Source organism: Dama dama, chromosome 22 (assembly GCF_033118175.1).
Source record: "Dama dama isolate Ldn47 chromosome 22, ASM3311817v1, whole genome shotgun sequence".
In the NCBI taxonomy this organism is placed as follows: domain Eukaryota; kingdom Metazoa; phylum Chordata; class Mammalia; order Artiodactyla; family Cervidae; genus Dama; species Dama dama.
The window spans coordinates 35477641-35491543 of NC_083702.1; the positions used below are offsets into that span (position 1 = coordinate 35477641).

General features: G+C 39.5%; 1 protein-coding gene across 1 annotated transcript in view; it reads left to right on the forward strand.

Moving 5' to 3' along the window:
- SSPN (sarcospan) overlaps positions 1-13903 on the forward strand; it is a 43326-nt gene that overhangs the window by 17898 nt on the left and 11525 nt on the right. The gene's annotated exons all lie outside the window — the stretch shown is intronic.

Sequence of the window (13903 nt, forward strand, 5' to 3'; positions counted from 1 at the left end):
TTAATAGTCCAACTCTCACATCCATACATGACCACTGGAAAAACCATAGCCTTGACTAGATGGACCTTTGTTGGCAAAGTAATGTCTCTGCTTTTTAATATGCTGTCTAGGTTGGTCATAACTTTCCTTCCAAGGAGTAAGCGTCTTTTAATTTCATGGCTGCAATCACCATCCGCAGTAATTTTGGAGCCCAGAAAAATAAAGTCAGCACAGTTGTTGCTAGCTATAGCTTTATTTGTAGTAGAAAAGAAGCTGCCATTTTGTGTGCTAAATTGCTTCAGTCCTGTCTGACTCTTTGCAACCCCGTGGACCACAGCCTGCCAGGCTCCTCTGTCCATGGGTTTCCCAGGCAAGAATACTGGAGTACCCTCCTCCAGGGATCTTCCCAATCCAGAGATCGAACACAGGTCTCTTATGTCTCCTGCATTGGCAGGCAAATTCTTTACCTCTAGCGCCACCAGCTTAGTTTAATAAAAACCAATAAATTTTTTTTTCAAAATTATAATTAGTGTGCTATGTTTTAATGCTTATACAGTTATATTTGTAGTGTTTAGAGACAGATAGTTACAGTTTGCCCCCTCATCGTTTTTTATTCTTGTTGAAATTTTTAAATTGAAGTATAGGTGATTGATTATATGTTATAGGTGTAAAATATAGTGATTCATAATTTTTAAAGGTTATACTCCATTTATGATTATTATAAAATATTGGCTATATTTCATGTATTATACAATATATCCTTGTATGTTATTTTATACAAAATTGTATGTACATTTTAATCTCCTACCCCTATATTGCCCTCTCCCCATCTCACCACTGGTAACCAGTAGTTTGTTCTCTATATCTGTAGGTTTGCTTCCTTTTGTTGTGTTCACTCATTTATTGTATTTAGATTCCACATATAAGTGCTTATAGTATTTGTCTTTCTCTGTCTGACTTAATTCACTTAGTATAATACCCTCCAAGTCTATCCATATTACTGCAAATGGCAAAATTTCATTCTTTTTTATGGCTGAGTAGTATTCCATTATATATGTATATATGATATATATATATCACATCTTCATATATAGATCATATATGTCACTATCTTATATGTCACATATATCATATATATATCACATCTGCTTTATCCATTTATCTGTTGATGGACACTTAGGTTGCTTCCATGTCTTGCCTGTTTTGAAAATATTGCTGCTACAAACATTGGGGTTCATGTATCTTTTCAAATTATGTTTTTCTTTTTTTCATGTGTATATACCTGGGAGTGGAATTGCTTTATCATATGGTAGTTCTATTTTTGGGAAACTACAAACTGTTTTCTGTGATGACTGCGTCAATTTACATTTCCACCAACAGTGTAGGAGAGTTCCCTTTTGTCCATATCTTTGCTAACATTTGTTATCTGTGTTCTCTTTGACGACAACCATTCTGACAGGTGTGAGGTGATACATCATTGTGGTTTTGATTTGCATTCCCCTGATGACTAGCCACAGTGAGCATCTTTTAATGTGCCTGTTGGCCATCTGCATTTCCCTCTTTGGAAAAATGTCTATTTAGGTCTTCTGCCCATTTTTAAATTTTTTTTTTTAATGTTAAGTTGTATGAGCTGTTTATACATTTTGGATATTATCCCCTTATTGGTCATATCATTTGCAAGTATTTTCTCCCATTAAGCAGGTTGCCTTTTCATTTTGTCAATGGTTTCCTTGCTGTGCAAACGTTTTTAAGTTTGATTAAGTGCCATTTGTTTATGTTTGCTTTTATTTTTTTTGCTTTAGGAGACAGATCCAAAAAAATATTGCTATGATTTATGTCAAAGAGTGTTCTGCCTATGTTTTCCTCTAGGAGTTTTATGGTTTCTGGTCTACATTTAGGTCTTTAATCCATTTTCAGTTTATTTTTGTATGCAGTGTTAGAGGGTATTCTAATTTGATTCTTTTACATGGAGCTGTCCAGTTTTCCTGGCACCACTTATTGAAGAGACTGTCTTTTCTCCACTGTATATTCTTGCCTCTGTTGTAGATTAATTGACCATAAGTATGTTCTCCTTTCATCCTGATGTTCAATTCTGCCATAAATTCTGGTTAATTTGGAACCTTTACTTTTACATGCCTATCACTTTTTGAACTTCCTATTAATATCTGCACACTAAGTTTGGCTGAAACAATTTTGCTTTTTAAAAAAAGCAACATTAATTTTGGATCTGTTATGGATAGAAAATATTTTTAACTGCATGGCATTTTTTTTTCAGAAATTAAATGCTTATCTTTGTAAAACTATAATAGTGTAATCAGAGAAACATATACAGCTCGGCATGGTTACCAGGATTGGCACTTCCTGAGTAGTACATAATAAATATTTAGATTTGTAGCACAAGAGAAAAGAAATAGAGAAAGAGGTCTTATAATTCTTAGGTGTTTGCAAGCTATTTAGGTCACATTATTAGATTTTTGAAAAGCAGGTCTTTGCTATGAAAGCAAAAGTAGCCCAAATCTCTCAATGAATGGATTCATTTATTCATTTATGTATTTGACAAACAAGTATTGACTGCTTCGTGTGTGCTGGTACTGTAATAAACCTTTTACACATGCTGTCTTATATAATCTTCACAGCAATTTATGAAGTAGGTACTGTGGTTATCATCCCAAGATGATGCAACTGAGGCTCAAAGAGGTTACCTTGTCTGAGGCTGAAAGCTAAAAAGTGATGGAGGTGGCTCCTGAATCCCGATCTGTCAGATCCAGAGCTAAGATATACTGACCCAAGTTTCTGCCATTTAGATGCAGCCCATTTTGCTCTAAACCTTTGTGTAGTTATCCTCTGTTGTCCATTTTCTGGGAGCCTGTGAGGTCTTAGCTAACTTAGAGTGGATACATTTTCTTGGAATAATAATCAATGAGATTCTCATAAGAAACAACCTAGAGTCTACCATCTTTTCTTAAGGAATTGCTGGGTATTACCAATTCATTTTTAGGGAGAACATATCACTTTAAGGATTTATTTATTGCTGATTACTATATGTCATGTTTGTGTGAAAAAGAAGCCATGATGTTAAGTGCTATGCTTTCCATAGCTCTTCTCAATGACTGACACATTACATTTCTTTAAAAAATATATATTTATTTATTTGGCTGCACCAGATCTTATTTGCGGCATATAGAATCTTTAGTTGTGGCATGTGGGATATACTTCCCTGATCAGGGATTGACCCCTGTCCCCCTGCATTGGGAGCACAGAGTCTCAGCCACTGGACCATCAGGGAAGCCCCAACACATTATATTTGTATTTAATTCACTTGTTAAGGTCTGCCTCTCCACTTTAAAGCATTGACTCTATCAAAGCAGCAATTTTTGCCTCTTCTCTTAACTCTCCAGAGCCTCTGGAGCCTCTAGTATCTCCAGAACCTCAAAGACTTTCTAGCACATGGTAGATACACAGTGAACACTTATTAAATGAGGAGAATGAGATTATTTCTAAGATGTGATAGAGGGCTACATTTATTTATATCATTCATTTCAGCTCAAATTTCAGAGTAAGTTGCACTGGCACAGTTTGAGGTCATATGAGATGGAAAAAATAATACCTACTACCCTTCTGGGCACATTATTTATGATCCTTAAATTACAAAGTAAGTTTTATTTTCTCTGTTTTATACATGATGAGATTGAGTCTCAACGACGGTGTCCCCATCCCCCAGCTTAGACAGAGTCTGGAGCTCAAAGACTGATCTTTACACAATGCCTCAGGAGCAGGGCTTCCTGCCCTCGCACAAGGAGAGGAGGAGATGATGGAATGTTTTCTAAATCTCTGCACCTCTCCTTCTCTTATAGGGCTGTCTAGAGTCCTCCAGAGAGAGGCAGCCAGGATGTGTAATGGTTAAGAGTCAGGCTCTGTACTCCTGACCACATACAGCCTTGAGCTCTGTATTTGCTATATGACCTTGAGCATAAAACCGTTCTGAACTTTAGTTTCCTCATCTATAAAAATGGGGTAATAACAGCAACTACCTCAAGGATATTTTACGAAGACCAAAGAGGATAATTTATGAAGAGTTCTTAGTTTAATGCCTGGCACATAAAACTGCTAAACATTAGCATTAAAATGTCAAACAATCTAGACTTGTTAATTAGTTTTTCTTACATAAAGATTGCACGAAGTATCCACTGGTGCTAATAAAAAATAGTGTGATATTTGTAACCAAGACAGTACATGTGTTTTCAGATCTAAACCTGCTTAAATTGGTAATACATTTCTGACCCCTGAAATATACTCTAAATTTGGCTTACTGTAATGTATGAGTGACTCTAATTGCAATAATAATTATGGTAGTAACCACTAGAAGTTATTATCCATTTGTTAAGATATTATCCTAGGCCCCTTACTTACATTATCATTAATTCTTTAATTGATCATCAAAAGAAGGCAGTACTGTTTCCATCTCACAGATAACAAAACCAAGGCTAAGAAGCTGTAATCTTGTCCAAGATCTTGTAGGTGCAAAGTGGTAAGGTCAAGATTCAGACTCTAAAGTCCATGTTTGTTCCACTATGCAGCACTGTCTCCTTGATTATAGTTCTAGACTTGATTTTAACAAAACTAAAGAAGCAGTAATCACTTGTTGAATGAACTGTAACTTGATGTTCCATGCTTTGGAGTTATTTTTACCTTTCTCATCTCATCTGATTAGAGTAGTTTTTAGTCCTTTTATCTTGTTTTTACCTTAAAATACAATTTAAAATAATAATAATAACAAATGTGGAGAGCGGATAACTTCATCATTCCACCATATTTACAGCCTATCTGATTAACAGAAAACACTTTGTTGTCTTTAAAAACTAAGGCACAGCAGGAAAAAAAAATCACAGTTGATTCAATGTTCCTTATGTTATGGAACTCATGAGAGTTTTTTAATTAATTAGTTAATTAATTAATTTTTGGCTACACCGGGTCTTTGTTGCTGTGCATGGGCTTTAGTGGCCAGAAGCAGGGGCTTACTCTCTAGTTGCAGTGCATGGGCTTCTCATTTTGGTGGCGGCTTTTATTGCGGGGCACAGATTGTAGGTGCCTAGGCTTCAGTAGTTATGGCCTCAGTAGTTGTGGCTCATGGGGTCTAGAGCTTGGGCTCAGTAGTTGTGGCACACAGGCTTAGTTGTCCCTCGGCATGTGGGATCTTCCCAGATCTGGGATGGAACTCGGGTCCTGTGCATTGTCAGGCAGATTCCTAACTACTGGACCACCAGGGAAGTTCTAGCATGAGAGGTTTTGATGAGCGGTCAGGAAATAACAGTTTAAATGAGTTGCTGTGGGCTGCTCATTCTTACACTGGATCTATCCTGGTCAAATGACATTCTCCATGGCAATTAATTTTCCCATGCCTCAATTTCTGTGCAAAGTAGAGATTAAACTGTAAATTTCTAAAAAAAAAAAAAAAAAACAAAGACCCTATCTTACTCTTCTTCCTAGTGCCTACCACAATAAAGCTGCTGAGCTCAACTCAGTTGGGGATTGATGCCTATACTGGCATGGTCATGAATAACAAGAGCTCCGAGATTCTACTGCCCCAATTCTTACTCCATTTTCACAAATTAGGAAATGAGTTCTAGGGTTGCTCGCTGGCTTATTCCCCTGCACCTTTATACTGATTCTGTAGGCTAGTTTCAGTGATTCCAAACAACTAATAAGAAGTAATGTATCAAACTTTACTCTTTGTTGTTGCTGTTCAGTCGCTCAGTCGTGTCTGACTCTGTGAACCCATGGACTGCAGCACGCCAGGCTTCCCTGTCCTTCACCGTCTTCTAGAGCTTGCTCAAACTCATGTCCATTGAGTCGGTGATGCCATCCAACCATCTCATCCTCTGTCGTCCCCTTCTCCTCCTGCCCTCAATCTTTCCCAGCATCAGTGTCTTTTCCAGTGAGTCGGCTTTTTGCATCAGGTGCCAAACTTTGCTCTTTAGTTACAAACTAATCCCACTTGGTAACCAGATGCTTCCAAAGAGGAGGCATACAATGCGGTAGGGAGTGCAGGATGCTCTAGGGCACCTCTGATGGACAGTGTGGTAGAGGTGTAGGGTGCGCTAGGGTACGGCTGATGGGCTAGTGAAAACTGATTGTGTACATCTCTTCCCAACACTGTGCTCAGTGACTTCACATTGGTAGCTTTAAATCAGCACTGGTGTTTCCACCATGGAAATTAGCAAATGCTGCAAATAGCAGCTCCCACCCCTGCCGCTGGTGATCGTTGACCAGCACCCTGCTAGAAAGATGGTCCAGTGCTGGATGTTTGCTTTGCCCTGGCTTGGAGTGTCATAGGCAGTGCCTGTCAACAGAAGCAGAGTGCCACATCACACGGTGATGATTTAGAGATGCTCCCCAACCATCGACTACACACACTAAGGCTACAGGCTCTAGAATGAGGTCATATTCAAGTAGTAATGAAGACAAAGCGTTTTCCCCTCCAATTTTAAGGAATTTTGCTACAATAGCCATGACTGAATTTATTTATGGGGAAACTATTGTTACATCTCATTACTACTGGTAATGAACAACTCTTCTGTAGGAAACTCCACAAGCCAGTGTATCACTTCTAACCCCTAACCATTCAGATAAACCCCATACTGGGCATCAACATTTAGAAGAGTACATTTTTAGCTTAGACTAGTGGTTCTCAGGGCTTCCCTGGTGGCGCAGCAGTAAAGAATCCTCCTGCAATGCAGGAGATGGGGTTTCGATCCCTGGGTTGGAAAGATCCCCTGGAGGAGGGCGTGGCAACCCATTCCAGTATTCTTCCCTAGAGAATCCCATGGACAGAGGAGCCTGGTGGGCTCCAGTCCATTGGGTTGCAAAGAGTCGGACACGACTGAAGTGACTTAGCAGGCAGGCAGTGGTTCTCAAAGTGTGGTCTTATTTGTTAGAAATGCAAGTTTTTGGTCTCTGCCCCAGACCTATTGGATCAGAAATTCTGGAGATAAAGGAATTTTCACCAAGTCCTCCAAGTAACTCTTAACCACTAGCTTAGACTTGTGGTTACCTCTTACCAGAGGCAGTTGCAATGAGAATCTAGTAAAAATGCTTAAGCTCTGCTAAAATATTCTATCCCATTATTCTGAAATCTTGATCCAAAAGACATCTTTTAATAGATTCTCATGACATGTCCTCTTGTATATTATTTAAGTCTCTAATAAGCTATGTATTCATAAGCAATTCTTTTGAGACTGCTTCATTTGACAGATTGCAATATATCTATCATTTGTTGCAAATTATTTCTGATACACTACCTTAAATTCTACTAAATAGGTGAAAATCCATAGAAATTCTCTTAAGAAATATCCAGAGAAACATTTATAGTTCTGTGCCATCTCTTGTTGATCATTTTGGCTGTGCAAACATGAGAAGAGAGTTCATTTTGTTACTCTATTGACTGAATTAAAGTACTTTAAATACAAGGGTGAACGTTGATTAACTTACAGAAATAGAATCACATTTCAGGTACACAAATGAAAGGGGGGATGAAAGGAGAGAAACCTTGAAAGGAATTTGACAGGGGAGGTTATATTCCCCAGATAGCCCTGTCAGCCAGCTCTGTCGACAACAAAAAGAAGAAAACAAATAAATTGGAGGTTGTGTGAATGTCACAAGACCAGAATATAAATATGACATGGAGCGAAGTAAATACCAATAATTCACATTCTCACAAAATGTTTTAGGGTGATACCTTCCTGCTATGCCAAAATGAAAAGGAAAAGAAATAATATGTAGGTAAATCTGCAAGACCCTGGGTGCAGCTTTCACTCTTTATTCATAATAAGCCAACTCAAAACGCACTACTGCAGGTACAACAGGCCAAATAACACAAACAAAGACCAAGAGTGACAAGACTCAGGACATGGATTTAAGATTCAGAGGACATTTCAACTCTGCTTAACTTTCTAACTCACAAGAGACGATGCAGTCTTCACTCTGAGCAGACAAAGAAGCTCTTTAGAATGTGAAATTCAGGACTTAGGTTTTCTCCTCTTGCTGAACAGACTGCAGAAACACGCATCCAAGAAAAGGTTTTAAATGATGGCTTTTTTCTTTATTCATTACGAAGGTCTTTCAAGCTTTTCCTGTCAACGTAATTATCCATATGTATTTGAACTAGACCTTAACAAGCTCTTCGAGGCTAACCCCTCAGCACTAGTTTTGTCATTGTCACCCAGGTCCTGTCTGATTTTGTTCAGTGATGCCACCTGTCTGCTCCTGGTCCAATGGATGCCTTCTTGAAAATCTTACATAACTGCCTTTTTCCTGTTCCATGGGCTTCACCATATCTAATGGAAGCCTTGCCCAGAATCCAAGAATGTTGTTCCAGAGAGGCCTGGCGAGTGTCACTGCTCATGAACAAGAACTCGCCCTTCCCCGCCTTGGGAAGCCAGAACACCCTGTCTTCCTGGCATGCCCAGGTCCTGCCAGCTCAGGAAACAAGACCCTTGGTCTGGTATGAGAAATCTGCTTTGCTCCCTGTGGTCATAAAGCCTTCAGCTTTAACTATTCAATAAATCCTAAAGGAAATCAACCCTGAATATTCACTGGAAGGACTGATGCTGAAGCTGAAGCTCCAATACTTTGGCCACCTGATGCGGAGAACTAACTCATTGGAAAAGACCCTGATGCTGGGAAAGATTGAAGCTAAAAGGAGAAGAGGGTGGTGGGGTATAAGATGGTTAGATAGCATCACTGACTCATGGACATGAATCTAAGCAAACTCCAGGAGATGGTGAAGGACTGGGAAGCCTGGAGTACTGCAGTCTATGGGGTCACAAAGAGTCGGACATGACTTGGCGACTGAACAACAACAATTCAATAAATACTACTTTTCTATAAGGTGCTTGCATTCTAAATTCCAGTGAACTCTCTGATAAAGAAGTATTGTTGTCTATGACTGATTCATACTGATGTTTGGTAGAAACCAACATAATACTGTGAAGCAATTATCCTTAAATTAAAAATTAATAAATTTAAAAGCAAGTTACAAAAGCATACTATAGTACGGTAAGACTTACACAAATTTAAGAAGTAATATGATACTATGTTTTGTTATGGAGATGTATGTAATTAAGGGTAATGGGAAAAATTATTAGGAAAGTTGCAGATCAACCTCAGGATAGTGTTCATCTTGGGGACTGGGAGGGTAATAATGGTTTCAATTGTATCTATAATATTTTGTGTTTTAACATTTATCTAAAACAATTTGGACAAACATTAAAAAAAAAAAGAAGTATTGTTCTAATATGCAGAGCTGTAGGTGAGAAAATGAACTCCCTCACTCTCCTTCCAGAGCCAATTGAGCCAAGAAGTTAAAATATGTTGGACTGATCCAGGCTTTATAGCAAATAACCTATACTAGGACATAGAAGCTGAAACTTTCAAAAATCCAAAAGGATGATCATTTTCATAGTATTTAGACATGTCATGGGGTACAACCAAAGTTATAAGAAGTGTATTTGAGGTGCTTTCTGTTCAAACTATCCAAAGGTTCTTCATAACTGGGTAACTTCTTTGACTCTTTTTTGTTTTCCCTAGACTGTCTCTGGGTGAAACAGCATTTCTGACGGTTCCCATTGCCTCAAGGGCTTATCTTCAGCTCAGACCTCTTTCCTGAGTTCTAGGCCCATGTGACTGACCTTTGAGTTCACATGGGCTTCACTGGTTTCAGTTCCCACTCTGCTTTTCCTCTTATTAAACGTGACTTATTAAATGTGAACTCCATCCACCTGGCAGCTCATGCCAGTAACTGAGCACCTCACGGATCCCTCCCTCTCCTTCAGCCCTCACATCTAATTAGTTCTCAGAGCCCTAAATTCTGCTTCCTTCACAACTCTCAGACACACCTACTGTCTCTCAGTTACCTGAACTCGGGCACGCTGCATTGCTCTGTGGATGAGAACAACTTTCTAGCTGGTCTTCCTCCCCTAATCCATTCTTCACAGCCAGAAAGACTATTCTAAAAGGCAAAGTCAATCACGTAACTCCTTTGCTTCAAATGTCCTAGACTGAAATAAGAGTCCTTTGTGACCTACTTCCTGTCCATCTCTGCAAGCTCATCTTTTGCTTTTTCTTCTTCCATCCTCTGCACCGGAATTACAGAGTCCTCAACTGTTTACTCTGCATTTCTCCATGCTTTTGTACCTGCTAGTACTCTCTCTACCCTTCCTCACATCCTTTTGCTTGATTTCTGCTTACCTTTTAAAATCCATCTTCCAGGAAGTTTCTTCAAGTTACTTTCAGATTAATCACCCCTTCTGTGTATTACAGCAGACACGGTCTAGTACTTACATGGTATTGTAACTTCACTCTCTTTCCCCACTGGACTGAGAGCTCCTTGAAGGCTGAAACCTTTTTTAACCACCCAGTTCCTGGAGATGTTGAACAAAGTCTGGCCTCAAAAAAATACTTCTATCAAATGACTAAATGAAATACTCTAGAGTGAGGGTATATGTTCCCGTGCTACTTCTGGCTGGAAACCAGTTAAATTAAGGCTTCACACAAGTAGATATTCCTGAAGTCAAAAAAATTGTGCAAGGAAGGCAGAGTTAGATTTTTAAGATACTGGTCAGTTAGGCTTGATTGTTGGAACGTGTCTCTCCTAAAGACAAAGGGGAGAGTCTTGGCAGTTGCCAGCTTCCCAGCAGCCGCTAGGGACAAAAGCAGTTACGTGGGACAGAGCCTGACTCTGTGAACTGTGGACAGATGTTAACAAAGGAGCCCAGACATGTGCTTAGGGCCTGACAGTCCCCACGGAAGCAAGCTTAAATGTCTCCATTGGGCCTGTGGCCAATAAACAAAAAAAGGGCTTTCTCCCATTGTTTCAGTTCTGTAGATTCTTAATTTGAAAAATACATAGTAAGCCCCTATGCTGCTGCTGCTGCTAAGTCGCTTAAGTTGTGTCCAACTCTGTGCGACCCCATAGACAGCAGCCCACCAGGCTCCGCCGTCCCTGGGATTCTCCAGGCAAGAACACTGGAGTGGGTTGCCATTTCCTTCTCCTTATCAAATTTACACTTCAATTAGATATATTTATATATTTTTAAAATTTATTTATTTTTAATGGAAGGATAATTGCTTTATAATATTGGTTTGATTTCTGCCATACATCAACATGAATTAGCCATAGATGTACATATGTTCCCTCTCTCTTGAACCTGCCTCCCTAGACATATTTTTAAAACAAACTTTGAAAAAGAACTTCATGCCTCACTTGAAAATACAGCCACATTGTGGACTACACGAATAATTTCTGTATCATTACCTCCACATTTGTCAGTGCTCTGCTGAAAAGCTGCCTTTCTCGGTTCTATCTGCTTTATTTTCTACCCAAACCTCTCCAACCCACACTCTGTCTCTCCACCAGAAATGTCATCTATGTTCTTTAACCATCAGCCTGTCCTAATGGCAGAAAACCCTGAAAACAGCTTGTACTCAAAGAAGGCTTGGCTTTGGCTTCACAGCCCGGTGGAAACCTGACCGACTCTCAACTTGGGGACCTGTGAGGGTGCAAGATACTTACTGATTTTGTAATCAAAGGGAGAATGGAATAGAGGTGCTACTTTAAAATGCTATGTGGGCTTTGTAAATAAATAGATCTACTGCTCTAGCAGAGATGGTCTGAGTTTCAAAGCTGGCCCTGGTGGGTAGGAGTTATGATATCGCCAAACCAGCCATTTGATGACTTGCTGGGCAACTCTCAGCCACACTTCCAGCTTTGTCTCTAGGAACACTGTGCTTATCGGAAAATGCAGTTTGGTTGCTTATGTTTTCCATCCTAAAGTAGAACTTAGCAACATTTTAAGGTTTCCAAAGTTGAGCGTGAATAGGTATGCTTTGATTAGAAACTCTGAATCAGAGTTTAGGAAACTCTAATGCACTAAAAAGGAAATCAGATCAAGTATGTTTTATGTCAGGAAGCCCAGGTGGCACAGTGGTAAAGAACCTGCTGCCAATGTAGGAGACACAAGAGATGTGGGTTCGATCCCTAAATTGGGAAGAGCCCCTGGAGTAGGAAATGGCAACCCACTCCAGTCTTCTTGCCTGGAAAATTATATGGACAGTGGAGCCTGGCTGGTCCATGGAGTCGCAAAGAGTCGGACACAGCTGAGCACTATCCACACACACATGTTTAATGTGCCACATCCTCTTTATCCACTCATCTGTTGATGGGCACTAAGGTTGCTTCCATGTCTTGGCCACTGTAAACAGTGCTGCTATGAACTCTGGAGTTCATACCTTTTCAAATTAGTCTCTTCTTGAGAACATTATTCAGCCATAGAAACAAATAGTGCCATTTGCAACAACATGGATGGACCTAGAGATTATCACATTAAGTGAAGTCAGAAAAAGCAAAATATCATATGATAGCACTTATATATGGGCTCTTAAGAGATGATATAAATGACCTTATTTACAAATCAGAAATAAACTCACAGACATAGAAAACAAACTTATAGTTACCAGAGGGGACAGTGGGGGTGGAGGGGGAGATAAATTCGGAGTTTGGGATTAGCAGATACAAACTACTATATATAAAATAGATAAACAATAAAGACCTACTGCATAGCACAGGGAACTATATACAGTGTCTTGTAATAACATATAATGGAAAAGAACCTTGAAAAGAAATATATATATATATAGTGAAAGTGTTACTTGCTCAGTCATGTCTGACTCTTTGTGACCCCTTGAATGGTGGCCTGCCAGGCTTCTTTGCTCATGGGATTTTCCAGGCAAGAATACTGGAGTGGGTTGCCATTTCCTTCTCCAGGGGATCTTCCTGACCCAGGGATTGTACCTGGGTCTCCTGCATTGCAGGCACATTCTTTACTGTCTGAGGAAGGAGATAAATTAGGAGTTTTGGATTAGCAGATAAATACTATATATAAAATAGGTAAACAAGGACCCACTGTATAGCACAAAGAACTATATTCAATGTCTTATAATAACCTATGATAGAAAAGAACCTAAGAAAGAAATATATATATGTGTGTGTGTGTGTTACACCTGAAGCTAACACAACATTATAAATTAACTGTCCTTTGATTTTAAAAATTGTTTTAAACATTGATTATGTTTTATAAGCTGCCATGTCTCTTGCACCCTTCTTTCTGTCAGCTGCAGCCCTGCTTTTTCCATCGCTGACACTCAAGAGCTTGAAGATAGCTATTTCTCCCATTCCACTGTCCACCCAATAGTCAAGATGTATAGATTTTACTTTCACTTCACCTTTCCTCTCACCTCTTTCTCTGACTTTGTCCACCACCCACTGGATGGATTAATCCTGCTTTTAGATTAGTAAAACAAGATTCTGACGTTTTCACCACCAAACCACCCAACACCCACTGCTCATTTTCCTGAAACAGGTCTTGAGAAATGTCATTCTCCTGATCAAAAGTGCTCAAGGGAGTCCCACTCTTTCCTAAATCAGTTCTACCTTCCCAGATTTTCCACCTACCTTTCCTGCTCTACATTTTGTTATTTCCACTGTGGATATATGTCTACCCGTCTTTCCACACACACTCCTGCATCTGTGCTTTCTTGCCTGGAAAATTATATGGACAGTGGAGCCTGGCTGGTCCGTGGAGTCGCAAAGAGTCGGACACAACTGAGCACTATCCACACACATGTTTATGACTTCACTTAATGTGATAAGCTCTAGGTCCATGCTCATGGGATTTTGCAAGCAAGAATACTGGAGTGGGTTGCCATTTCCTTCTCCAGGGGATCTTCCTGACCCAGGGATTGCACTTGGGTCTCCTGCATTGCAGGCAGATTCTTTACTGTCTGAGGAGGGAGATAAATTAGAAGTTTGGGATTAGCAGATAAATACTATATATAAAATAGGTAAACAACACGGACCTACTGTATAGCA